General features: G+C 36.2%; 1 long non-coding RNA gene across 1 annotated transcript in view; it reads left to right on the plus strand.

Moving 5' to 3' along the window:
• Window positions 1–14295, plus strand: part of LOC140604618 (uncharacterized) — a 308727-nt gene that overhangs the window by 1671 nt on the left and 292761 nt on the right. Inside the window, exon 3 of the long non-coding RNA XR_012007437.1 lies at window positions 888–1020. This is a non-coding gene — a long non-coding RNA (uncharacterized lncRNA). The remainder of the gene's footprint in view (window positions 1–887; window positions 1021–14295) is intronic.

Here is a 14295-nt window from a genome sequence, read left to right on the forward strand (position 1 = left end):
TTTTGGCTCTTGTGCTTTTTTTGGTGAGCATTTGTAAATTTATCTTAATTTTCTTGGGACTTTTTTCGTTGAGAAGTTACTCTTTTTTTTTTTTTTTTTTTGGTTGGAGGAAGATGTATGAAATTTTTTTCTAGTAGCTTTTAATCTTATTATACTTAGTTGTACTCTAGATGATGTTGAGTTTACAGCTGCACTGAGGCTTTCTTGGTGACTTTGTACATGGTTGAGTTTTGGAACCAATTCTATGTGTGCTCTTTTTGTTGGATGTTAAGTTTGAGCTTATTGTAATATTTGTCTTGAATGAATTTTAAAATGAGATGTTCATAATTTTTTCTTGATCGAATTTTTCCTTTAGTGGTGTATGCCCATTTTTGTGACATCTGATGTTTTTATTCTAAATTCTACTTTATTGGTATCAAAATCAGAGTCTTTGAGAATTGAGACCATCTGTGAACATGAGTTGTAGGAAACCATAAACCCACTTATATCAAAGTGATTTAGTTATTTCTTCTAGGGAACTTTAGCCTAGGAAAGATACTGCAAACCAGTAATCAAATCCACTGTTTACTTCAGGAAATGCCAACAAATCGATATATTCAAGACAATAACCTCACTCTGGCAAAAAGCCTTTTTATCAATAACAGCATGGTCAAGACCCTCACCTACATGTGTCAACCAATCCTAAACTATGACATCACAATTTTTGTCCAATCCTATCCAGCTCTCCACTTTGAAAGGCCCACCTTAACCTACTTGAGTCTAGCCCCCAGAGTCCTACAATTATTCCACTTCTGACTTACCCCTTCTGAGACGTTGCTAAAACTGTCACAGTGGTGTTCCCCCTTATTGCCATAAGTTCTACTAAGTGTAACTTTTGTTCATTAAAGGGTTATCTGGTGATATTTGGGGGAGTTCAATAACCTGGAAGTCCCACCGAGACCCTATTGAAGATCCCCTTTGTGCCAAAGCCTGAGACCCTCAATTCAGAAATGGGGAGCCACCGTGGCCTGCAATGATGAGGTAAGTCTCTCATGAGATCTCAGTCCCAGTTTCTCTTCATCACACTATCAAATGCTGAGTGTATTTGGTCCTGGAAGATTGCCTTTCAGGAATTCTTGGCTTATTTGATCAGATTTGTAGCTGTGGGGATCCCTGGGTGGCGCAGCGGTTTGGCGCCTGCCTTTGGCCCAGGGCACGATCCTGGAGACCCGGGATCGAATCCCACATCGGGCTCCCGGTGCATGGAGCCTGCTTCTTCCTCTGCCTGTGTCTCTGACTCTCTCTCTCTCTGTGACTATCATAAATAAATAAAAATTAAAAAAAAAAAAAAAGATTTGTAGCTGTGTACCCCAGGAAGAAAGCTGCCTCATTCCTAGCAACATGGCTTGTTTGTAGCTACTCTTTTCAGTATCTTCTGTCGCTAATGGTTAGTGGGAAGTTCATGTCTCAATGATAGGTCTTCCAAGATCTTCCAGGTTGGCCATTGGAGGCTGCCTAAGTCATTAGGTTGGGGTGCCCAGGACATAATAAAGCCAACAAAGCACTGATGTGACTGACCATTGCCTGACTGTCACATTTGTTTCAGCCTAACCTCAAGTGTGTGTCTCCTGAAGGCCTCTCGCATATATTTACACTGTAACCAATACTTGCGAGTCGCCTCCTAAATGGCATAATTTTACCAACACTAGTTTAACGTAGAATGGGAAGGGAGTAAAACTGCAAACATTTAATGACTCGTAATATTTTATTGGTATGCAAAAGCTTGCTAGAGAAATCCAGATTCCCCAGTTGCCTCTCTAAATTCTGTGAAGGAAACAAATGAAAAAATGTGAAAGGCTATCTCTCTTTTAGATCTGCTCAAACCACAGCTTGAACCTAAAAGTTTTGATCTTACTCTTCTTCTATCCTATAACCCTCCATTATCCCCTGCCTCCAACACTCTGACTAGCTCTCTTTTCCAGCTGGCCAGCCAGCCACTCTGAAAGCTCAATTGTCTCTTAAAAGTTAAGCAGATCAGAACAAGCCCCTTATGGTCGAACTTAAGCCCTGATTGTGGTTTGAGCTGAGAGCGATTTTCAAAGGCTTTCCAAAGCCTATGCAGGGTAGGCGGAAATTTACAGAGCAATTTGCAGTGGTCCTTAGAACATTCAATTCAGGGTTCCCAGACCTGTATCAATTGATTTATATGTTATTAGGAACCTCATATGTAATAAAATTCGGTGGGTACTGAAAGATACTGTGAATATTCTGATTGAATACACCCCAAATTCCATAATAAAACTAGAGGAACTTAGAAAAACTATAAATATTAGACAAAAATTTTGGAGACCATGCCCACAAACAAATAAATAGATGAATACATTGGAGACTTTGGGAATAGGCTCTTTAACCTCTCTGGAAAACATTTAGGTGTAGCTCTTGGAGCAGATATGACCACGGCTCATTCCTCACTGAATGGCCTTAAGTCAGAAATAGGGGATTTAGTATGCAAGCAGAAACTGGAATGGAAAATAGTCCTGTTGCTAGACTTCTAAACCCTTGTGAGTAAAACTAAAGGGAAGAAAGGAAATAGCAAATCAGTGAAGCTGCCACAAAGGATGGTCAAACACTCAACTTCTCATTTGCCCTTGAACTCCCAATGACTCTTACTGAGGAATATTTTTTTGTGGCACAACAGCTGTTTTAGAGTATGAAGAATTTTTGGGGGGAAAATAAACATGGGGGTCATCTCTATCACCTTGGCTGCTTGGCATCACCAAAAGCCTTCAAATGGAAACTTGCAAACATTTAACAGGAAATTACTTTCACTCCAAAGGAAAACAAATTGATCACTATACTTTTATGAGCATTGGTGAGAAAATTTTATTACAGTTGCTGAGCATGTCTGGTTGCATGTCTCATCTGTATCAGATTAATCGTGGTGTAACTATAAAGATGGAACGTGGAAGAACCCAAATTTTAGGGTACCCTTGAATACATACAGGTGGATTCATACAATTACACCTTGTGATGGAGTTTGAGTGTCCCAGTTAATATTTGCTAATTTTCAAGGTGAAATGAAAACTTTTGTTTGCTGGAAAGGTGTAGTTCGTATAGTAGCAAAAATATTATTTGACCTTGTGTTTTCGATCTGGAGAATTCCAGCCTATTTCTCCAGTAACAGAGGCACTTAATGTACTGGGATAGTCGCTAGAGAACTTTACAAAGCCTTGATGTTTACTACGAAATTGCATTGTTCATGATATTCTCAAACCTCATGAAAAACAGAGAAGGTGAGTAGCATTTTTAAACTCAAATGAGCACTCATTGATTCTTACCCTAAGAACCCATAAGAGGTCTCCCTTTCAGGGTGCATATTTCTACCCCAATTCTGGACTCTACTTTGGACAGATGTGACAAAACACTTTAAGAGACTCAGGCAGTCTAATCAGTCTTAGTACTAACAGGAATGAGTTGCATTTCCTTCATCTTCTCCCAAGTGGCCTCTGTGTGACCTAAAAACCTCAGACTGTCAGCTGGAAAAGACACCATAAAAAATGCCAAGGACCCACAATGGATAGGAACTCTCTAGTAATTTTTGACACTAGATCAGCGCTTAAACTCAAGAAAGTCAATATTTAGATTCTTATATCCCAACTAAAACAAACAAACAAACAAAAAACACAACCCACTGACAACAGGATTGATTTTCCTTTAGGAAATTTGAAATTAGAAATTTTTAAGAATTCTTTAGAAGCAGTTGGTCTGTTGGTGGACAGAACTTCCACTACAGAGCTTTGTGCCAACACAGCAAGATGGCAACCACAGGACATGGCCAGCCTCCAGCAGAGACCTACAGAACTCAATTTAGATGACTGGGACCATGCTGGAATCCGTATGCTTGTTTTCTTTTCCCTCTTAGCAATTTTCCTTTATGATTGTAGGCTTAAGGTGCTGGATAGGTAACCAACGACTGTGACTTCTTAACCAGTGAAAAGTCAAGGTCTCTAATATTGCTTTCTCTGCCCTTAGTCATTCCTTGCTATGACTCAAAAACTGGGAGAAATGTGTGCATGATTTATCCAGAAAAAACAATAGAGCTCTGTGTTTTGCACACATTTGCATATGAGTGCCAACTGGCTAGTGCCAGTCGTTTGTTATGAAATACTTGGTTTCATCCATAATTGGACTCAACCACAAATTGGCTTTTTATGTGGAAGAGAACACAACAGGACAGGTAACCAAAATCCAAACTCCTTAGAAAGAAAGGTTTCTGCCTCCCTGAAACCACACTCAAGGACCATTTCTTAGAGATAACGTCTGTAAACAAGCTTTCATGGAGGAAAGACTCAGAAAGGGAACAAGGAACAGATGGTTTGTATTTAAGATCTGTCTCACATTTACAGACCTTACAAAGAAGGCTTAGTATGGAGATACTCTTGATTGCCTATCAGACCTACCCTGAGTGACCTTTGGTGAACCTCTCTTCACCACATGGGGTTTATGTGAATATTAAAATTAGTTAATATAGGTAAAAAAAATTAAAATAATACTTGGCACATGATACTCTGAATAAATTTTGGATAAAGAGTGACTAATGATTATGAATTAACCTTTAATCGTATGCTATTAATACATTGGTATATTACTCTTTATTCCTTCCTTATATTTATTATATTTTTCCTATTTGTTTACCCTTAGAATTAAATAATTGTTCAGGTGGATATAAAGTTCTCATACTTTCTTGAGCACTTAAAAAATGTTATTTCCTTGCATTCCTCCATCAACTACTTCTACCAAGAAATCTGAAAACAATAATAGTTTATAGCCATATAATGTCTATTATGTGTTTGTGTTTTCATGGGCTTTACATATAGTATCGTATTTAGTGCTCCCAACAATCTTAGGACATGGAAATTATTATGATGTGTATCGTATAAATGAGGAAACTGAGCTATGGAGAAGCTGAATATCCTGTTTAATGTTAGAGCTAGTTTTTGACAGACCCTGGATTCAAAGCAGGTGGCTCCAGACCAGGAGATGAAGCACTTGCTGCCCCCTACTTACTGCCTCCTTTTGAATATTGCTGTGATGCTTTTCCTTGTTACATGATCTGCCATTTCTTGTTAGGAAATTTTGGAATGCCTCCTTTGTCTTTGCTATTATTCAATGTTCCTGTAAATATCCACAATTATTTATTTATAACTTCTTTGGCACCCTTGTTTTTTTTTTTCAATCCGAGTTTGTATTTGTGTGTGTGTGTGGGTGTGATTTCTGCAAAATAATGGGTCATACGTCTTTAAGTAATTTATACAAGCTGTTTTTTTCCTCTATATTTTTCTAGAATGTCTTGTATACATGTTGAGATTCTACCTTTATTTTTCTGTGTTAACTTTTATTGTTTTCCACTCCATGTGTTTATCCTTTCCTAAAATTCCCCCCTTATTTTGAACTTGCCCCCCATTGTTCATATCAATGATTCTTCTTTCTCCCTGTGTTTATAAACATATGTATTTTTTCTGCCATAATATATATGTTTCATAATTCACTTTTTTTCACACTTTCCTGTGATTATTTCAAGGATTATTTAAATTCTACCCCTTAACCAATTGTGATTGCACATCTAACCCTCATATTCAAGAAAGAATATTGGAGGCCCACCTGGCTGGCTCAGGCGGTAAAGCATGCAATTTTTGGTCTTGGGGTTTTGAGTTCAAGCCCCACGTTGGGTGTAAATTCTTAAAAATAAAATATTTTAAAAAAAGAATATTGGAAAGCCAGTTACTGAGTATGATATTTTTAGAGGGAAAAATCTTGATCGACTTTTTAAAACTGCATTATTTATAAATATGAGTGGTAGAATTGTTATAGTTAACAAATTACTAGTAAGCCATTTCAACTGATTACAACAATTGGTGGTCATGCTGTTGTTTTTAAATATTCATTTGCATACAGAATTGATTCCAAAGTGCTTACCATGGGATGCAGTTTCTTTCACAATATTGTGACAGCCCCACCTTTCTAGCTTAATTCCCCATTACTTTTCTACTATGTGTCCTATTTGCCAACCCCACTAGGGGGGTTTTTGTTCCTCAGTCACACCAAATAAACTATCTACCAATGCACATTTTTAATACTGTTTTGGTAGGAGAAGCAATTCTTTCCAGTCTTGATGTTCATTGAAATATTTTTGTTTTTGTTTATTTCCTTATCATCATGGTCAAACATTCCTTTCTAATCCATCGGAATGAATTCTTTCCTACCTTGTGCTTCATTATTTTTGTATATTTCATGATCTAAACGTTTTTTGTCTCATCATATGCTTACTTATTAAAGGTATTTTCTCAGTGACAAGCATGGTGCCTGGAATCTTCTAAATACTTAGTATATGCTTGGACAATGAGCTAATCTCTTATTTCTCAGGTTGACCAAAGCACAGATGTTTCTTCGGCTCATTCTCCTTTCCTTCTCCTCTCTTCCTCCTTCCCATTCTTCCTCTCCAACCTTCTCCAAATCACAATCTGATAAAAATCATATTTACCACTGTGTTAGCCACGTGTTTAACACTAGCCAGCTTCTCTGCGTAAGGATTGGATTTCACTCATCAGTGTCTTTATTGTAGCATCAAGCACAAGAGTTTATTGAATTTAATTAAAAGTGAGCAAGGAATTTGAGATAAGACCTTTATTCATTTATTATGGTAACTGCTTTCAAAAGGTATATCTGAGGGACGCCTGGGTGGCTCAGCCTGTGAGCATCTCCTTTCGGCTCAGGGCATGATCCTGGGGTCCTGGGATCGAGTCCTACGTTGGGCTTCCTGTGAGGATCCTACTTCTCTCTCTATCTATGTCTCTGCCTCTCTGTGTATCTTTCATGAGTAAATAAATAAAATCTTAAAAAAATATAACTGACGTACAATAAACTGCTTATACCTAAAATATGCAATTTGACAAATTTTGACATATTTACACATCCATGAAATAATCACCACGATCAAGATTGTGAATATATTTATCATTCTCAGAGGTTTTCTCACGTCACTCCCTTCTGCTCTTTTGTGCCCGGGTAACCAGTGAACTTTTTCCTATCATACAGATAAGTTTACATTTTCTATAATTTCATATAACTGAAACCATATAGTATATACTCTTTTGGGGTCTGATCTCTTTTATCCAGAATAATTATTTTAAAATTCATCCATGTATTGACAGCATGACAAGTTCACTCCTTTTTGTTGCTGATTAGTATCCACTGTATAGATATATCATAATTTGTTTATCTGTTCATCTCTTGATGAACATTTACATTGTTCCGCTTTTTGGCTATTACAAGCAAAGTTTATATGAACATTGTTGTAAAGAACTTTATGTGGCAAAAGGACAAAAGCTTTCATGAGATGATCATGTTTTTTCATTTCTAGCTTGATCATGTTTTTTCGTTTCTAGCTTTTTAATATGGTGAATTATACTGAATGATTTTCAAATATTAAACCAACATTTTTTGCTGGAATAATTCCAAGAGTTTGCATAGACTTGGTATTTTTTCTTTTTATTTATTTACTTTGTATTAAGTTTAGAATTTTAATTCCAGTATAGTTAACTGAGAATGTTATATTAGTTTCAGGTGTACAATATATATGTGGAACTTGAGAAACAAAACAAATGAGCAAAGGTATTATTTCTTTTTTAAATGTTTGGTAGAATTCACAGTTGAAGCCATCTGGACCTTGAGTGTTCTTTGTGGTCAGATTTTTAACTGTGAATTCAATTTCAAGAGGTATATAGGTCTATTTAGATTATTGGCTTATTCTTGGATGAACTTTGGTAGTTTTACCTTTCAAGGATTTCTTTCATTTTAAGTTGTCACATTCATTGGCATGAAAATTTTTCGCATTTCCTCATTCCTTTGAGTTTGTGTCACATTCATTGGCATGAAATTTTTCACATTTCCTCATTCCTTTGAGTTTGTGTAGAGTCGGTCATGATGTTACCTCTCTTGTTCTCAGTATTAGTGGCTTATATCCTTCCTCTCTGTTTTCCTCTCTTTCCTGATCACTCTGCCTAGAGGCTAATCAATTTCATTGATCTCTTCAAAGAACCAACTTTTTATTTCATGGAGTTCTCTCAATCTTTGTTTTCTATTTCATTGATTCTACTCCTTATTATTTTCTTATGTTTAGACTGGGTTTAGTGTATTTTTTAAAAGTTCCTAAGATAGAAGATGCCATTGATTTGAGACATTTTGCCTTTCATGGTATAGTTTTCGTGCTACAAATTTCTGAGTACTTCTTTAGCAGCATACCACAAATTTTGATACATGTACTTTTATTTCCATTCAGGGAAAAGCATCTTCTGATTTGCCTTTTGATTTCTTCTTTGACTTATAGGTTATTTATAATTGTGTCATATAAGTTCCAAACACTTGCAGATATTCCAGAGATTTTTCTGTTATCCCTAATTTATGTTGTGATCAGAGAATGTAGTTGGTATGATTTGAATCTTTTAAAACTTATTAAGCCTTGTTTTCATGCTTGGAATATGATCTACCTTGCTAAATGTTCCACGTGCACTTGAAAAGAATGCATATTCTTTTGTTCGCAGGGTGGGATTTCCTATAAATGTCAATTAGGTCAGGCCGATTGATAGTGTTCTTCAATTCTCCTATATCCCTTCTGACTTTCTGCCTACATGTTCTGGGTTATTGAGAGAGGGACACTGTACCTCGAGCTGGGTTTGCCCATCTCTCTTACACTTGTATCAGCTTTTCTTCCTTCTATCTGCAATCTCAGTTATGTGTGCCGTGTAATATATTATCCCCAAAATAAGACTCTTTTGAGAGTAAAACTAGTTTGAATAACAATGACACTGTAACAATGGTTGTAAACCTAGATTTTCCTGGTACATACATCAATCTACTTAAAAAATGGCAGATATAACTATATATATAAAACTCTCTCTATATAAAACTCTATATATTTTTCTTACATGATATGAATCTATATGAGGTGATAAATAGAAACAGTCTGAATGCTGTAATTTATTATTTCAATTCAGAGAACCCCTGTCTTTATTAAAAATTGCAGCACTCCATACTAGTCTTGTCAAAGTCTTACTGCCAATATTGGGCTGGGGGTTAGGGGGTTATAGTTGCTTTTACATTTGTTATTCCTTTAATCCTTCTTGCTAGATGCAGTTTTGATACTTTGAAGTACAGAGGAAAAGCTGAAAGTAAAAGGATAAGGAGATAGAATGAAAAAAATTGTTTTTTGACTTACTGTCCTGATGGTCAACTTTCAGGATTTTCTGCGCTTGGAGAATGTTAAGAGCCAACTGTCTCTGGTTGTTGAGGAACTTTTTGTCATTTTTTAGGGGTACCTATTTATGTTGCAATTTTTATTGAAGTGTAATTGACATACAATATTCTAGCTCAAGGGTACATCGTAGCAATTAAATATTTTTATGCAATCTGAAATGGTCCCCATGATAAGTTTAGTTACCATCTGTCACCATACGAAGACATTATATTACTATTGACTATGTTCCCTGTGCTGTACATTACAAAGAGAGAACCTTTTTGGATATTGTGGTTCTTTTGAAACCCCTTGTATCAGTGGGGGTGTTATACCTGTAGTTTCTTGAACTGCATGGATTCATTACTTTCCAGCTGATGGCTTATGACTTTCCCCACCCAGATCACATAATGCCATATTGGGCTTCATGGACTTTTAAATTAATATCCTTACTACAGTGCTGAAAATGGAATGGGAGAGTTTATGAACAAATAAGAGGCTGTAGGATTATAACAGTTCAGTCAAGAGAAGACCATCAGTGGGATGCCTGGGTGGCTCAGTGGTTGAGCATCTCCCTTTGGTTCAGGTCATGATCCTGGGTCCTGGGATCAAGTCCCACATCGGGCTCTCCACAGGGAGCCTGCTTCTCCCTCTGCCTGTCTCTGCCTCTCTCTGTCTCTCATGAATAAATAAAATCTTTAAAAAAAAGAGAGAAGACCATAAGTTTAACTAAGATAGTAGCATTAGAAGCAGAAATAGGTGGATCAACTCAAAAGAGTTTTATTCAAGAGTTTCTGTTTTACTGAGCATTGGGTGAACAAAATGAAAGTTTTGGGGCTAAATCTCAGATTTTGGCATTCACCATTGGGTTGATGATGGTATTATTCAGCAAGATATGAATGCTGAATAGGACTAGGTGTAAGGAACTTGAGGAGTGGTCTACAAATTAGAAAGGAAGCTAGGAAACTGGATTGTCAAGTCAAGAGAGGAGAGTATATTGCAATAGAGGTATCTACTAGCAGTGTCAAATCCTGCCAAGAAAGTAAATAAAATGAGCTCTGAGGAACACTCACTGGAACACTGCTGACCTCATTAAAATATTTTGGTATAGTGTTGGAAGCATAAGTCGTATTTCAATAGGCTGAGAAGAGAAGGGGAAACAAGGAAATAGACACAAGTATAGGAAATGCTTTTAGAAGATGTGGATAGGAAGGAGAAGAAAGAGTTCAGGGGTGGCTACATGGAGATGTGTATAGAAGAAAAGTAAGATGGAATTGCAGAATGGGGAGGGCAGATTAGAGTTAGCTGAAACTGAAAATATATTTGAGATTCAATGTAAATTTGGCTATTAATCTGATTGCAGTGACCACCCACTGACAGGCTTTAAACAGAGATGTTTGACGCCATGAGAGTAGTGTTGGGGAGAATGAATTTTTATCATTATTCAGCTAGAATAAAGGTGCGTTGAGAGGGAGAAAATGAGATTGAAGGTAGAGAAACAGGATAAAAAACTTTTCCAATGATGTAGGTGACTGATGGTAAGGAACTAGATTATGTCATTTTGAACTTAAAAAATAATATGTTCAGGACGCCTGGGTGGCTCAGTTGGTTAAGTGTCTGCCTTCGGCTCAGGTTATGATCCCAGGGTCCTGTGTCAGGTCCTTGTGTCAGGCTCCCTGCTCAGCTAGGAGCCTTTTCCTCCCTCCCACTTGTGTGCGCACTCTCTTTCTCTCTCTCCTTCTCTCAAATAAAATCTTTAAAATAAAACCAACATGGCGATGACTGTAAAGAGTAAGTAAAGATTCTTTTATTTGCTGAACACTTACCGTGTGAAAGGCAGGATAATAAGAGTTTTCACAAATATCAACTCATTTTATCCTAACCATTCAGCGAGGAAACTGAATGAGAAACGTTAATTTGCTTGAGTTTACACTGTTCTTCAAAATTCATATGACTGTCGTTTCTCATTATTCTAACCACCTCATATGGTGTAGTCAGGACAGAAGAACCATTTGAAAAAATAGGGAAGTAGGGAAAATATATGCAATTTTGGATACGTTGAAAACTGAGGATAAGCGTGTACAGCAGTACTTTCGGTTCCTGCCTATTTTTTTGTTGCAACAATAAACTAACGTATTAGAAACGTGACTCATTAGTCTTTTAAATGGCATTTCTGGAATCCGAGCCAAGGATTTTATTGCCCAAAGTGATTGATGGAAATTTTTTTCTTTCCTTCCATCCTTTCTCTTTCCTCCCTCTTTCCTTCTCCACCTCTTTCTGCCTTCCCTTGCTTCCAACCGTTCTTCTCTCCTGTTTGACTCACCATCTCTTACCTATCCGCATGTATGACCTTTACCTGGACAGACATCCATCTGTCCACCCATTATCTATTTTCTCACTTTTTCACAACAGAATTTATGTCACTTTATAACATAAAAACAGTAGATAAATTAAAATCAGTTAATAAGAAAATAAGCTCAGGACAGTAGTATGAAGAATGACTAAGCAGGTGAGAATAGTGTATGAAAAAAATGTCGTGTAGGGCTCAGCAGATTACTTTGTCAGTGATCACTATTTGTAGCTGGTCAAATGGTTATTTGTGTTGAAATACAATCTTAAGTTCAGGTCAGGATACACTTACCTATCCATTCTTTGAAAAACAGTTTTATTTTGAGATTTTAGTTGTAAAGAAAACAATAAGGTGTTTAGAGCAATTTCATCATAACAAAATGGCATGCATGCAGATATATACGTTTTTCAAAATTAGAACGATTTCACCTATACTTTGTATGTTTTAGGATGCAGATAAGCTGCCAAAGATAATAACAGGAAATGCCTCTTTTCTGAAAGAACACCACACAAAAAAGCTATAGATAACATGCTATTTCTGTTGCAGGAGTCTTTGGGAGTTGACAGCACACACGAAAAATTATAGTTTCTCATGTATTTTTGACTGTCATCTATTGTTTACTAAAATAATACTTATTTTGAGAGACATTCACAATCTCTCATGTTTGAAAATGACAGCTGTACCTAAGAAGGCACTACTAATTCTGCGTGTCTATAAACCAAACAAAAGCCATGCTGTTAAATAAAAATTCCTTTAAAATTATTGATCGGTAGAAAAAAGTAGCAGGAATTTTATAATTTTGAATTAGTTTTTTCAGCGTACACCTTCTTACTCCTTTTCTCTATATAACCCGAGCTCCTAAATTCATTTACTTTTAATACTAAAAAGTTAAATTTGTTTTTTGTTTGAGTGTGGTTGACACACAAAGTCAAATTAGTTTCAGGTGTACAACCTAGTGATTCAGCTTCTCCGTACATTATGCTGAGCTCACCACAAGTGTGGCTAATATGTCACCATACGACGCTATTGCAATATCCTTGACTATATTCCCTATGATGTGACTTTTACTCTGGTGACTTCTTTATTCTATAACGAGAAGCCTGTATCTCCTGACCCCCTGCACCCATTTTGCCCATCCCCTCACATCCTTCCTTTCTGGCAGCCATCAGTTTCTTCTTTGTATTTATAGGTCTGATCCTGCTTTTCATTGTTTCCTCAATTGTTTTGTTTTTTAGATTTCACATGTGGGTGAAATCATATGGTATTTGCCTTTTGTAGTCTGACTTAGCATAATACCCTCTAGGTCTGTCCATGTTGTCACAAATGGCACAATCTCATTCCTGTGTATGGCTGGGTAATGTTACATTATATGTATATTAAGTACCTTATATATATATTATATTGTATGTATTACATTTATATAATATATACCACTTCTTCCTTATTCACTTGTTGATGAGAATTTAGGTTGTTTCTGAATCTTAGGTATTGTAAATAATACTGCAGTAAACATAGGGCCACATGTACCTTTTTGAATTAGTGTTTTCATTTTCCTTGGGTAGATTCCTACTAGTAGAATTATTGGATCATGTAGTATTCCAATTTTTAAGTTTTTGAGGAACCTCCATACTGTTTTCCACAGTGGCTCTACCCATTTACATTCCCACCAACAGTACATGAGGGTTCCTTTTCTCCACATCCTCACACACACTTGTTATTTTTTTATTTTTTTTTTTAGTCAATCTGACAATTATAAGGTGATATCTGATTGTGTTTTTGATTTGCATTTTCCTGATGATGAGTGATGAGCATCCTTTGATGTGGATGATGACCCTCTGTATGTCTTCTTTGGAAAAATGTCTATTCAAGCCATTTTTAATCAGATTGGTTGTTGTTGTTTTGATGTTGTGTTGTAGAAGTTCTTTATATATTTTGTATATTAACCCCTTATTATATATGTCATTTTTGGATATCTTTGAAATATCAAAGATATAAAAAATATCAAACATCAAAAATCTACCCATTCAGTAGTTTGCTTTTTTGTTTTGATGTTGGTTTCCTTCACTGTGCAAAAGCTTTTTATTTTGGTGTAGTCTCAATATTTTATTGTTGCTTTTGTTTCCCTTGCCTTAGGAGATATATTTAGAAAAATGTTGCTATGGCCAGGATCAGAGAAATTACTGCCTATATTCTCTTGTAGGATTTTTGTGGTTTCAGGTCTCACATTTAGGTTTCTAATCCATTTTGAGGTTTTTTTGTGTAATGTTAGAAAATAGTCCATTTTGATTCCTTTACACGTAGCTGTCCACTTTTGCCAGCACAATTTACTGAAGACACTATTTTTTCCTTAGTGTATGTTCTTGCCTCCTTGGGCATAAATTAATTGACAATATAAGCATGGATTTATTTCTGGACTCTCTGTTCTGTTGATCTGTGTGCCTGTTTTTGTGCTAGTACTATACTGTTTTGATTACTAAAGCTTTGTAGTGTATCTTGAAATCTGGAATGTGATTCCTCCAGCTTTTTCTTTCTCTAGATTGCTTTGGCTATTTGAGATCTTTGTGCTTCCATACCAATTTTAGTATTATTTTTCTGGTTCTATGAAAATTGGTGCTGGTATTTTGATAGGATTTCATTGAATCTGTAGGCTGCTTTTGTTAGTGTGAACATTTTAACA

The sequence above is a fragment of the Canis lupus genome, chromosome 15 (genome assembly GCF_048164855.1).
Source record: "Canis lupus baileyi chromosome 15, mCanLup2.hap1, whole genome shotgun sequence".
Lineage (NCBI taxonomy): Eukaryota > Metazoa > Chordata > Mammalia > Carnivora > Canidae > Canis > Canis lupus.